Here is a 15000-nt window from a genome sequence, read left to right as displayed (position 1 = left end):
AAAAGAAATAAATAAAAAAATAGGGCGAAGAAAACGTTTTTTTCCTATAGGGCAAAGAAAACGTTTTAATTTGTTTTACCTACTTTATATAGAAGCATCTAAGAATGAAGTTCTATGGAAAGTAGGTCTGCATTCCCTTAACAATTGTGTGTATTGAGCCGTACTGTATTGTACCCATTCTGCATCTGGTAATAAAATTTTCAATCAATCATTCCAATAATACACAGTTTGATGTGTTAGTTGGTTGGATGCACTTCAAGCTGCTTCCACATGAGGCAACTTCTCTCAATCATTCCAATAATACACAGTTGGATGTGTTAGTTTGGTTGGATGCACTTCAAGCTGCTTCCACATGGAGGCAACTTGTCTTTTTTGTAGTTGTGGGAACTACTTTTTCTGGCGGATGGTTTTTTCAATAAATCTTCGATTAATGTGTGTTTATTGTATAGAAATAAGGTTGGATGAATCTCGCAGTTGTATAAAAGCTTTACACCACTTGTAGTCGTGATTTGTGACCAATAAACCATGCCTAGGGGGGTCTAACGACCACCCCTAGGCATGGTTTATTGGTCACAAACCACTCCTGCGCGTGATGTAATGCTTAAATACAGCGTGACTTTCAGTGTGACCAGCTTAATGTGTGTATGTCTCTTTAAGAATACTCTGACATCCCCCCAGCCATAACTTCTTTGTTGTTGTTCCCAGTGACTGAGAACCATTTTTGTTTACCTTCATCATCATATCTGATATTATGTTATGACTGACAACTGTGTATTTAACATATGTCTGAACAGCGCTCTGGGTCAGTCTATGGCCAGACGCTAATGTGTTAACATATTGTCTCTGACTATAAACTGTCCTTTCATTTGTGGCCACGGTGAAATAAACGTTCTTATTATTATTAATAATGACTCAGAATGATTTGTAAACGGCTCATCGTTTAGTCTTTTAATATTTCCCATTACAGATGGCGACGAGTGAAATTATGGGATTTTTTTTTCTTTTTAACTAGTTTATTAGATTTAAAGCGATGGGTGTCGAGGTGGCCGCGGGACGGACTCTGCAGACAGGGTGAATCTTGGGTTTCCAGGAAAGCGCTGCCCTGTCTCAAACTCCTCCGCGCACTGGGGGGGGGGGAGGACAGTCTGCGCCGTCCGTTTGGCTGTCACCTCCGGCTTGAACCTTGGGAACGCGTGGGGAACATTCGGTGAGCTGTTGGCATTCTGTTTAAAGCGTTTTTGTTTTGAATCTATAAAGTAGTTATGTTACGATTAGATTAGGGTGTCTAGATTGACCAGACAGCGAATGACACAGAGTGGTGCATTGCCGACGAGCAATCCAGGGGATAAATAATATCCCTTGCCTCAATCCTCCGGGAAAGTCAAGGAGAAGGGGGACGCCTGTCTACCGACTGTCTTGTCAACTCTGGCAGGCAAACCCATGTGGATGCGTGTGGGAGTTTGAAGTTATTTTGGGTCTCTGAGTCTAGATGGTGTCTAACACTAGAACATGGTATTGTTAGAGTTGTTGAGTCTCTGGGTCCAGGTGGGGACGAGCACTAATACATGATGTTGTTTTTCTTTTTGTGTGTTACCCTCTTGTTTTCCTCTGAACACTTGGAATTAAAAGGTACGTTCCGATAATTAGGCGAGAATTACATTTGTATCCGAAATAATAGGCGTGAGCAAAGGGTACTGTGGGTATGGTGGAAATTACTTTAGTTCATGCAATAGTCCCGATATTTAGGCGTGGGTTTAATATCTTTTAGGCGGTGATTCTGTTTTTTTTTTAGTTGTTTTTCTTTCACAGACAGGCGGGAAGGGGGGCCGTGCGTGGGGAATACCAAGAGATAGGAGACAGGTGCTGTGTTGTATGATTAGTTTCTACCACCTTATCTGGTCAAACTGCAGTTTTTCTGAAAAGAAATAAGATAGGGGCGTTGTTAGTACGCTGTTCACAGAGCTTTTTTCCCCAAGTGATTAGAGGAAACTATTTTTTGTTTACCACATATTTTATTTTGTTTTGTTTTGTTTTTGTCTGTTAACACTTTGATCGCCATGGTTCAAATTCATAATTTACCATCCCTAGCCAGCTCTATTTGTCTATGGAGAAGTTCCCCTTCTTTGCAGGGCTATAACTTTTTAAATTCTATTGCTAAATTGCCATTATTATGGCCCATTCAATGTCCTATATCCATTGTTCAGGGTGTAGCAACGATATACTTTTTCATTCACATATTCATACTAAAATATGGTCTAAAGTATAAGTATGTTTTTATCGTTTTCTGCAGCTTTCTCCAGAACTTGATTTATAGCTCCAAATGCATTATATTGATGATCAAATACAGTTTGGTAGCGATCGTTGCCAGATGAAAAATTTCAACTGGACGTGGTTCTAGAAGTTACTACGTATCATCTGATATCGACCGGATGGGCGAGGGGGCGTTTATAATTCCGTCGGCAACGTTATACCATTCGTCTAGTGTGGGTCATATGGTCATCAGAGCAGTTTATATGGAATACGTTAGAAAATAATGCTGGATCTTACCGTATGTTCCTCGCGCCGTTGGGGGATGAGCGTGGAGTAGACAGTTTTCGATTATGGGATGTTGATCCTGATGAACCATTTCCAGGTTGTATAATACTATATACGTCCAAATAACGTTGTTTATTGAGTTAGGGCGAGCGATTGATTATCCAGTGTGTTGAGATGGGGTCCGGCTACCGATCGCGAGTGCCCGGATGGATTATGGATGAGCACTTCCTGTTTGGCGCGCCCCTCCCTCTTGGCCGATCTACCGATCGGCCACCGGATGGCGCTCTTGAACCATTAGACAGTTGAGTGGAGCTTACCAGTACATCTCATGTCTCCGGAGGAGAAATATGATTTCGATCACAGATTTTTGAATTATTGATATCAAAGACGAGTTACGGCGTCTTCGGCAGAATGAGCATGGCTAGGAATGACGTCTAAACACGTCATCGGCGATTAAAGTGTTAAGAAAAAAGAAGCATGTTAAAAAATGGAGGATGTGGACAATTTAGAGGAAACTATTTTTGTTTGCCGCGTATTATATTTTATTTTGTTTTGTTTAGTTTTTGTCTGTTAAGAGAAAATAAGCGTGTTAAAATGGAGGTTGTGGGCAACCTGACACTTTGTTTTATTTCTCTTCCCCCACGGCGGTGCGTTCCCATCTGCAGGTTCCCGGGTGCGTTACCGGCCCTCCCGCCACGACAACTGCCTCGTTGCGAGGAGATTGGACGGTCGGGCAGTCACAGTTAGCCCTGGTGAGGACTTTTCTCACAGCTTCCGTTGGGCAGAGCATCCCGAGACGGAAGAAAGCAGAGTTGCGAGGTGGGACGGAGCCGGCAGCGTATTGGCTGGGGGGCACGGCTGGAAGGTATCGACCTGAGGACATGATGATGGCAGGCAGAGTATATGACACACACATGTTTACATGCAGGCACGTTATGACAGGGGATAAACAATTCTGGTTGAAATGCAATTTTTTTTTCATTAGATATTTCCATTGAAAAACCCTATCAGATTTATTTAGAACAGGCTTGATCCATGCATGTTCCTAGTCGAGACCGGCTAAGTGGCATTATTTTTATAGCGCAGGGTTTGCTATCACCCTCTCCCCAATATGGAAGAGGGGGAGGGTTGCCGCTATTTTATCTGCATAGTTTGTATGTGTTGACATTGGCATGGGTGAATTTACATCATTTTAGTATCTTGTTATTGAACAAGATAAGCTGGACTGTCTTTGCTCATCATCACATTGTACCGGCCACCAAAATACTCATCAATATTTCTGTAGGAGTTCTTAGTGGGGGTGTAAAGTACTCAGAAATTTGTGACGATGGACATTTCTCAATACATAGACCTATCCTACATGTCTGTGATCAATACATAGAACTATCCTACATGTCTGTGATCAATACATAGACCTATCCTACATGTCTGTGATCAATACATAGACCTATCCTACATGTCTGTGATCAATACATAGAACTATCCTACCTGGGGTGTAAAAAGTACCCAGAAATTATACTTAAGTGAAAGTATGGGTACCGTCTCAAAATCTGAGAAAGCGGTCAAAATCCAATGTTACCATAATGGCATCACACCCAGAGTCCACAGTTAAAATAATGTCATTGAAACATGCACCCTCTAATATCTGAGCAGTCTCAGTACTATGACGAAGTCTAACAGAAGGGGAAACCTGGGTGTAGGTTGGTGATATTAGGGTAGAGTCGAATGTGTTATCATTGTACAGCACAAATACAGTACAGTGGGAATACATGTGGCAAACAGAGTGTAGATGGAATAGTGAAGTGCAGTGTGTCAGAGTGAAAGGTAACAGTAGAGCAGGACAACAGTAGAAAATAAAACATATGATCAGAGATACGAGCACGTATCACATATATGAGACAACACTAGGTCTAAAAAGACCCACTGGATATGTACAGGTATAGATATAGTATCTACAGATATGTAAGGGAGAATTATGTGCGGGTGTGTACAGACGTTATTGTGCGTGCTATCATACAGGGGTATGCAGTGCGGGTAGGCCTGCCGCGATAAGCAATAAATCGATTAATTGCCGCGATAATTAAAATGAATGCAATGATTTTGACGGGTGTGATTAATTGCTATTTGTTTTAATGAGGCGGAACCAGTACCTACCCCTCGTCAGTCACTCTCCATGTGGGGGGCTGCTGGCCTTACTACAGAGCACAGCACGGGAGCTCGCCTATAGCAACGCCACATATAGCTTAACTACATTTCTCAATAGTGTTGCTCCTTTTAACCAGGTAGCGTTATGTGTAGTGTAACGTTAGCTGTTTTTTAGACCCAAGTAGTTACTCGCTACTGCCGGAGAAACTGGACTGCTAAATAAAGATTAAAGATCTAGCGTTCGTTGATGCTCATTCAATGCTAACAACATTAGCTAAATAGCTAACAAACTAAATACAACGTATAGCATAGCTACAACACAGAATAACGTTAATACAATTACATGCATCATTCTTTACAATGAACGGGTGGGGCTAGTCAAAGGACTGGACACGGGGACAAGCTAAACATGAATTAATTTATTATAACAGGTAGTTTCGAGTCGTGCCTACGCACCACAGGCTACTATTCTAGTATATACGGATTTTACGCTTCCTCCTCATCGTTGATTGCCTGTAGTAGCTGCATCTAGTTAGTAAGCAATAACGTTAAAACTAACCTAAAGTTAGTTGTTCACCAACAATCTCAACATTTGTTTTATCATTAGCTCAAAAACACAGAACCGGACGGGACAAGTTGTCCGCGCATAGGTTCTGCTAGGATAATCACACAACAATACTTCCGGTCCGGTCGGTGGGCTTCAAAATAAAAGTCTAAAACACCGGAAAAGACGGAGCGGTGGGCTTCAAAATAAAAGTCTAAAACACCGGAAAATACGTTTATTTTGTACAGCGTTTTCCTCCACGAGTACTCGAGTACATCATGTGATCAATCGATCTGGATTATTTTTGCCCATCCCTAGTTTATCCTGTGCTGAAGTCTCCATTCCAATAGAGATAGTATATATTTTGGTCTTTATTTGATTATTGTTTCACTGCCTTTTTATTTATTACGTTTCCAGTTTTTTCCTCACACTTTATTACCATTTTGTACATGGTACTGCGGCGCAAGGTACATTAATAATACATGTACATGTTAAAAGGATGAAACAAAAATCCAGACAGAGGGCTTGTGTCCAGTTTCAGTTTGTTTTATAATAAACAATCAATCTAACAAGGTAGCTGGCGAAAAACACACTTATGAGTAAGAGTAAAAAAGTCCTACTTTTGAGTGTACTTAAGTACTGAAAAGTAAAAGTACATTGTTTTTTTTAAAGGGATAGACCAGGGGTCTCAAACTCATTCCATCATGGGCCAAGGGTTCATTTTTGCTATACATTGAGACAGGTATAATGGGAGCAGACAGAGGGGGCCTATTTTTGGGTATAATTAATTGAAAAACCAAATAATGATTTATGATTCTGAAGGGTAATTAGAATCAAAGGGGGGGAATCAGAGAGTTTTTCAATGTATGTGATGTATAGATTTGGGGGAGATGAGACTCTCATCCCTCTCACCCTCGCCGGTGGGGGGGGGGGGAATGACACATCATCATTAGCTTCGGCTAATGGGAGAAGGGTTCTGGCTAGACGAGGCCTGAGCCACCATTGGACTGAATAGCGGCAGAGACGATAGCAATGAAAATACAATCTGATAACATCTGGGCTGAGGCTTCTGTTTATATCAATAAACAACGCTTCTCCTTGTCAGCTATTACGCGGTGTCAAAACAAAGTACGAATCCCCCGTTTGACAACAACAAAAAACAACTGTCTAACTAGGAGTCTCGTCGGCAAACAGGTCATAATGATTTCTGCAGGTCACATGAAATTAGATGATCGCCGTTGCTAGCAGCTACTAAACATGCAAGTACTGAACAGGTCAAAACAGACTGAATGGCAAATGACGGTAGGTCTGAAAAACATAGGTAAATTCTCCCTTATCACAGTCCCGCGTTCCCGCTTCCTTGTGAGGAAAAAAAAACCTTATAGTACAGACAAACAAAAAAATGGCATTAACCCTCAGAGCACTGCCTCCCATGTCCATGACCCCATGAGAAAGTACCCTTATACCCTAGTTCTCCTTACCAGGTAAAATAATTAAAGATTATCAACCCCTGTGGAACATACTGTCTCTTTTTCCCTTTACGGCAGGATCACCTATTCACAGCGTTCCAAAGGAGCTTTTAAAACCTAACACAGCTATCTCACAGCTAACAGCCCTTATTTACAATTGCACAGCAAGTATCAGTAATCGAATTACCTATATCTGACCATCACTGTGTATTTAACAGAGACAATAAAGGGGGGGGGGGAAAGGTCAAGATAAGCTTAGGATCCTTACGGAGGATTCCCTGTGTGATGAGTGACAAAAAGCTCCCCGTGGGTACAAACGATAGCAGTGTTGGTCAGACAGAGAGGAGCTGTAGAGTTGCTGGACGAAAATGGAGGAAAACCAAGCTCAGGGTCTACTGCGATATATATATATAATATATAATGTCGTGATACGGACATGGACACGATTAGCAAAAGATGTTGACTGGTATTTGCAACATGATGTCAATCTCCACATGCAACAGTAAAATGAAGAAAAAGTGTTTCTGAGAATGTGTCGTAATCAAACAGTTCTATTACATTCCTAGTGTAATATTCCGTTACTCCATTTTATGATAAACCTGCTTACTGGCATAAATTATCTAGAATACAGGGAGCATGTTTTGTCTGTGACAACTAACAACCAACTCTCATAACAAAAATGCAGAGCTATTTGTTTTGGGTATATTAAGATTGCCTTAGCAAACGGTGATAGACGGTGGGTCAGAGCGAGCAGGGTATTAGTGTGAGCACCACACTGAGCACGGCTGAATGTTGACATTCCAATCTGGAACAAGCTGATAGCAGCAGAGAGCAGGAGGGAGAGAGGTTCATCTTAATGAAACGTTTTAATGGTGTGAAAGGTTATTAGCAGTTGTCATGACAGCACGTCGCATGACAACCAGAAGAAGGGGCCTGTCGTTGCTATGGCGAGAGGAGACAGTGTAGCAGGCAGAGTGTTGTTTTGAAGTCCGTGTTAGCAGGGCAGAATGTTTACATTCCTAACCAGAACTCAAATCAAATTTATCAATCAATATAAACAAACGCTCTTCCAAGAAAGAGTAGCCATTGGATTATGAGCGAGACAAGATGGCTGCAAGGAGCCACGAGGAGGATGAGATAAGATGAGAGGAAAGGTCAACAAATTGGCACCAAGACAAGATGGCTGCACAGAGCCACGAGGAGATAACGGATTAGAGTGGGAGAGTGACGTCAGCTAAAATACTCTAGACTGGGTTTGCCACCATCTAGGGGGGACAGTGGGATAATGCAGGCACATTTTTGAAGATAGGTCTGTACTACCATCTAGTGGCGGAGTGGGGGAGTGATTAGAGTCTAGGATCTACCAGGGGATTCGGGTGGATCTATTATAAATAATAATATTGATATACGGGTTAATTAAATGGATTAATACACCAGACGATCTCCAATAAGAGTCCTCTGATCTATTGTTTTGGTACAGGTTTTATTTTTATTTTATACACTTTGGTCGCCAGGCTTATATTCACAATAAACCATCCCACGCCAGCTCTATTTGTCTATGGAGAAGTTCCCCTTCTTTGCAGGGCTATAACTTTTTAAATTGTATGGCTAAATTGACATTACTATGGCCCATTCAACATCAAGTATCTATTGTTCAGGGTGTAGCAACGTTATACTTTTTCATTCACATATTCATACTAAAATACGGTCTAAAGTATAAGTATGTTTTTATCGTTTTCTGCAGCATTCTCCAGAACGTGATTTATAGCCCCAAATGCATTATATTGATAATCAAATACAGTTTGATAGCAATCTGCAATTAGATAAGTCTTGAGGAAAAGCAAATATATTTGTAGAGGGGACATTGCATTGTGAGATTGTTATTTGATTTCAAAGCAAAAGATGTTAACTGCGAAAGATGTTAACTTGTACATTACCCACTGTCGGGCCACATCGAGTCACTGGGAATGTGTCATGGTTCAATAATATATATATATATATATATATATATATATATATATATATATATATATATATATATATACGCAGCACGTTAACGCCGTTAATGGCCCAGCTCTAATATATATATATATATATATATATATATATATATATATATATATATATATATATATATATATATATATTAGAGCTGGGCCATTAACGGCGTTAACGTGCTGCGTTAACGCTATAATAGTATCGCGCGATAATATAATTAACGCATTAATCTAAAAAAAAAAAAAAAAAAAAATGTTTTAAATTTTTTTTTTTTACCTTTATTTACCCAGGGTAGGTTCGCTGAGCACAGATGCTCTTTTTCAGGAACGCCCTGCTTCACATTCACACAGTTCCATTCACACCTGGGAGCTGCCCAGTACAACCACAGTTGACACCATTGGCCACTGAGCAACTCCACTGGAGCAGTTGATTCAAGCCATGTCACATAGTTCAAGTTTGAAATGATTCTTTCTGTTTTGCTCCTGAGAGTGTGCTAGATACTGTACTGTACTGGTAATATTATGTATTTGTGTTAACTTCTGAATAAAACAACTTATTAAACACAAGTACATCTTATTGAACATTATTTTGATATTTCATTACCAATTATCATAACAAAACAGCTTTTTCAAACAGTCTGTAATGCATTTTGGAAACGGGAGATGGGCTCATGGTGTAATGGGCCACCTGGACTGAGAAACATAAGGAGGAAAGAAAAAGTAAGGACTTACTTCTGGTCATTATTTGGGTAGAACACACATATTTTGAATGCCTTCGGCAGGTTTTTTTTCTTTTCTTTTTTTTAGCCATTTTAATCTAGATTAATCTAGATTAAATCCAGGATTGCAGATAGATTAATCTAGATTAAAAAAATGTATCTATGCCCACCTCTAATATATATATATATATATATATATATATATATATATATATATATATATATATATATATATATATATATATATATATATATATATATATGGTTTGTTTTTTGGCCAACGAGGGTCTAGGGGACATTTGTTTTTGTTGTCATGACCTGGGAGACTGCCCTGCTCATTGGAGCTGAGTTGAAATGTTACCGGACAGTTTTTAATTTTTTATTTCTCTCTCTCTCTCTCTCTCGTCTTCTCTCTCTCTCTCTCTCTCTCTCTCTCTCTCTCTCTCTCTCTCTCTCTCTCTCTCTCTCTCTCTCTCTCTCTCTCTCTCTCTCTCTCTCTCTCTCTCTCTCTCTCTCTTTTTTTTTCTTCTGTGAGTTCTCGCTGGGCGTGTCTCTCTTCAGTCTCCTGTGCCGGTCCAAATGCCCACCCAGCTGATGGGACGCAGCTAGGACACGGCTGACAGCTGACCACTGAGAAAGGAGGCTGAGGCCCGCGGTTCGGACCGGGGGCATGTGCTGGGACAGCTGACCACTGAGAGGAAGCTGGGGCCCACTGCTCTAGCACGGGGAGACAGCTATTCTACTGAACTGATTTCTGAGAAAGTAAGCTGTCCCAGTCTGCTGCAGAACTAGGCCTATCGGCTGGTGAACGCATACACCCAGCTGATGGGACGCTAAGAACATCAACTGACAGCTGACCCCAGCCTGGTATTATCGGTGGTCCAGAGATAGAGATCTAAGAGACGGCTTCCATCAGGCTTTCGACCAGACTCAGTGGGCATCAACTGATGACAAAGATCTAAGCCAGCCGGTCTGGGCCATTCACCGGGCCGCTCCTTGCATCAGAGCCATGGACTGCAGAGGGGGGGTGTTTGGACTGCGGGCAGAGGAAGGAGAGACCGTTCCGGGATTCGTCACAGATGATAAATGAGGCAAGTTTGAACCAAACATATACAGATATTACGGTATCATCCTAAGAGATATTAGGTAATAATGTACTGAACTTGGTTCAGAATGAAGATGTTTTTGAATGTGCTGTACATTGCAATGGTAAACTTGGGTTATGTGTGACTTCCCTGAGATTATATTTCATTCTTTGTGAAGAGTCTGCAAATTTTGTTTTTGTTTCTTGCTGTTATCTGTTCTTCGCTACTGAAAGACTTTTATGGGAATTGTTTGTTTTGAATAAGTTTGTATGGGAAATGCTCTTTTTGGCGAGATACTCTCCTGGTTTTTTTTGTGATTCTATTTTTCAGCTTGGTGGTTAGAGGATATGGTGCAGCTGTTCCGGCCTTGACAAAACCAGAGATTGGACATTGTACTGTTGAGTCCTTCGACCACCGTCTGGACATTTGCAAAGAGACACTAATGATGGTTGGCTGTTATGGCAACTTCTCTTTTGCACGTGACACAGGGTCAATCCAGATGACCTTTTGTTTTTAGATAATAAAAATAGTTTGTGCTGAGTTATTATTATTTGTGTTATTTTTGGTTTAAGGATGATAATTTTTTTGTTGTCTTTATGAAGTGATAATGATTGTGATTAATTATCAAACGGGGGAGTTGTCGTGGAATATATTATCATGTTCTTATAGATCTGTGTTGAGACATCATGTTATACAGCGTGACTTTCAGTGTGACCAGCTTGACTGGTTAATGTGTGTATGTCTCTTTAAGAACACCCCGACATCCCCCCAGCCATAACTTCTTTGTTGTTGTTCCCAGTGACTGAGAACCATTTTTGTTTACCTTCATCATCATATCTGATATTATGTTATGACTGACAACTGTGTATTTAACATATGTCTGAACAGCGCTCTGGGTCAGTCTATGGCCAGACGCTAATGTGTTAACATATTGTCTCTGACTATAAACTGTCCTTTCATTTGTGGCCACGGTGAAATAAACGTTCTTATTATTATTAATAATGACTCAGAATGATTTGTAAACGGCTCATCGTTTAGTCCTTTAATATTTCCCATTACAGTTTATTGGCAGCAAGCAGGTTCACAGCAAAAGCAGAGTTACACTGTCCTCTCTCGACAGCTACATTTCTGTTCTGTCCCTCTCAATGATAATACAGGGGCTTATAACAGATTTCTTGATCGAGATGAGCTGGTCCACATACAAAGAAATACAAAAGAACCATCTGATTAGGTTTAAAGTTCATCATCTTTGGGGTGTGGAGTTTCTGTCACTCAAATGTTAATTACATTAGAACTGGTGCGTGGGTGTGTCACTTGACTGGCAGTGTCTGCAGAGTTGGTTATTAATAATTGTGTTAATTATTAATGCATTAACCTAGTGTGTGTGTATGTGTGTGTGTGTCTGAGAGAGTGAGAGAATGTGTGTGTGTGTGTGTGTGTGTGTGTCTGAGAGAGTGAGAGAGCGTGTGTGTGTGTGTATGTGTGTGTGTGTCTGAGAGAGTGAGATAAACATTTCAAATGTGTGTGTGTGTGTGTGTGTGTGTGTGTAGGTGTGTGTGTGTGTGTGTGTGTGTGTGTGTGTGTGTGTGTGTGTGTGTGTGTGTGTGTGTGTGTGTGTGTGTGTGTGTGTGTGTGTGTGTGTGTGTGTGTGTGTGTGTGTGTGTGTGTGTGTGTGTGTGTGTGTGAGTGTGTGTCTCTGTGGGGGTCCTGCCTGATGCGGGTTACTTTGATGAAATCAGGACAGCTGGTCAGACAGTTTCGACAATCCCAGGTTGTCGTGGAGTCTGATGATTTGCAATCCACATCTTTGGCTGCTCTTAACTTGGCCATTTTGATCATAATAATAGGTTGTGTTATTATTGTCTAGTAGAATATCAAAAATATACCTAAGCTTCATTCCAGGAGACTGACTTTAATAGGTTCAAAGAATGTTCCAATTGTTTCATGTTTAGTGCTAATAAGTTATTAAGCAGAACATGTGCTTCTATCCATGTAAAATCACTCTCTGTATTTCCCAAAGATTTAGTTCCCTGTCAATGGACCAACTTGATATCATCAAATGATTTGCCCGATTTTGTTCTCTCTCTGCATGCTAACCCTCGGTTTCACAACATCTCCTTTCATTGTTATGCTGACGACAGACATCTTTATGTCTCTCTGAAACCCAACAACCAGTCTTTACTTAACAGTCTCATGTACTGCCTTGATGACATTAAATGTTTGATGACACAAAAATGTTTACAACAAAATTAAAACAAATGTGAAATAATCCTCTTCGGTCCCCCAGACACTGTCACCACCCTTACCAACAGTCTAGGCAACCTGTCCTCCCTGGTCAAGCCTTATGTCAAGAACCTAGCTGTCATTTTGTATCCACAATTTATGTTTGACAGACAAGTGAATTCAGTGGTGAAGGCAGGTTTTTTTCCAACTACGCACCATTGCTAAGCTCAAAGCCCTTCTCTCCCCTGCAGACCTTCAGAGAGTTATCCACGCCTTCATCTCGTCTAGATTAGACTGCTGCAACTCTCTCTATATAGGCATCAACCAGTCTTCCCTGTCCCGCCTACAGCTAGTACAAAATGCCACTGCCAGGCTGTTGACCGGAACCCGTAAGAGAGAGAGACCACATCACTCCGGTCCTTGCCTCCCTTCATTGGCTTCCAGTACGCTACAGAATAAATGTTCAGGTTCTCCTGTTCGTTTTTAAAGCCCTTAATGGTCAGCCCCCCTGCTACATCTCAGACCTACTATCCCCCTATTCCAACACCAGGTCCCTCAGGTCAGCCGATCAGAGGCTCCTGACAGTATTTAAGCTCAGGGGGGGCCGTGCCTTTGCTGTCGCAGCCCCTGAACTGTGGAACAGCATCCCCACCTCCATTAGGCTTGCCCCTTGACAGATGCCTTCAAGTCTAGACTCAAAACCCACTTCTACTTATTAGCTTTTCCCGATGTACACTGACTCATGCCCTGTTTGCTTGTGTGTTTGCTTGTGTGTCCTCCCGTAAAACTGAGATGTGATTGTTGTCTATATGTTGTCTAGATGTATCTATGTGTATCTACCCTCTGTACAGCACTTTGATTGACATGTGTCATGTTTAAATGTGCTCTATAAAAAAATCTGATTGATTCAGCCCAAAGAAAAGTTTTGAGTGTTTCTTTTCTTTTTATTATTTACCATGGAAATCAAGTCATCCCATTTTTGCAGCTTGCATTATCTTCCTTTATTAGAGTACCGGAAATCCACAAATAGAGGAGGGACCTCCGATAAAGGAGGGGCCTCTTATAATGGGGGGGGGGGGTGTTGATGCATTTAGACAAACACAGGTTGGTCTCTAATATAATATATAATATAATATTTAATTTTTCGTGCCGTGATATAGAATGAGATAAACTCTTGCCAATGGAAATCAAGTGCTGCCTCCCGCTACACTGACTACCGTACATTAACGTGTCCCTCTGGTTAGCTTTAGCGCTAGCCGCTAGCTAACGTTGTCATAATAAATAGATCTGTGGTGTCAGCTGGATGACGTTGACTTTGTTTGCAAACGTTACCGTTCGCTATCTATATGGCGTTGGCAGACGAGGCTGGCGTTGTCCAGTTGACACATTACAGACCATGATGCTATGATAACGTTAGTAGCTAAAGCTACTGCATGTAAACAACTCGATTCAACTGAGGAAGTCGAGAAGGTACCACACGCTAAACCGTCCCCGGACCCCACAACCTAGACAGCTCCAACTTCAGTGTGTGAATTACGTTAATCCCACAATTACTCAACTGCACTCAATATTTAAATACCAATGCTAGTCTAAATAAATGTAGACAGACAATGTACGTATTAAAAAATTTAAATAATAATAATAATAAAGTCTGAAAATGAAGGGATTATGTCCATGAGTGTCATTTTTAGAAATGAAGGCCTGCCTCTTATATAAGCCTCTCTCTAAAAAAGGCCTGGTGCTCTTTGCAGCTGAGGTAAATAGAAGACCCGTCTTATATTTGAGGATTTACGTATCTATAATCGTAGGGCTTTAACACAATGGGGACGAACAACGGAGATCTCCGTGTTTCGATTCCACCCGTTGTGGACAGAAGCACGGATAAATCCGTGGCAAGTTGTTATTGCTTTTATTCCATATTAATAACCTATTCAAGGTCGCCGAGCGGCACTGCAGATTTACCCTACTCTATGAATTCGAGAAGGTGCAATACCGGCCAGATCCTCTTAGGGGCGCTATCGCGATAATGCAGTGTGCCCTGTGGCTGAACGGATCAGTATTTTTTTGTGGGTTTCCCCCCCTTGGTGGATTTTTTTTGTCAAATCAGTTGTGCAACAGTCACTTTTGGTGAGTTGTTTCTATACAATTCAGTTATAAGACATTTAGGTATGACACAGGACTACACAAGCATTTTTAGGATATAAATGTGTCAACAGACTAAAGCAGGGAACCACAATATTTTGCATATGAATTATGCAGAATGTAATATCATAAGGTACGGTT

Source organism: Notolepis coatsorum, assembly GCF_963971535.1.
Source record: "Notolepis coatsorum genome assembly, chromosome: 13".
NCBI lineage: Eukaryota > Metazoa > Chordata > Actinopteri > Aulopiformes > Paralepididae > Notolepis > Notolepis coatsorum.
The sequence above is the reverse complement of the archived record's forward strand: the minus strand, read 5'-3'. Positions refer to the sequence as shown.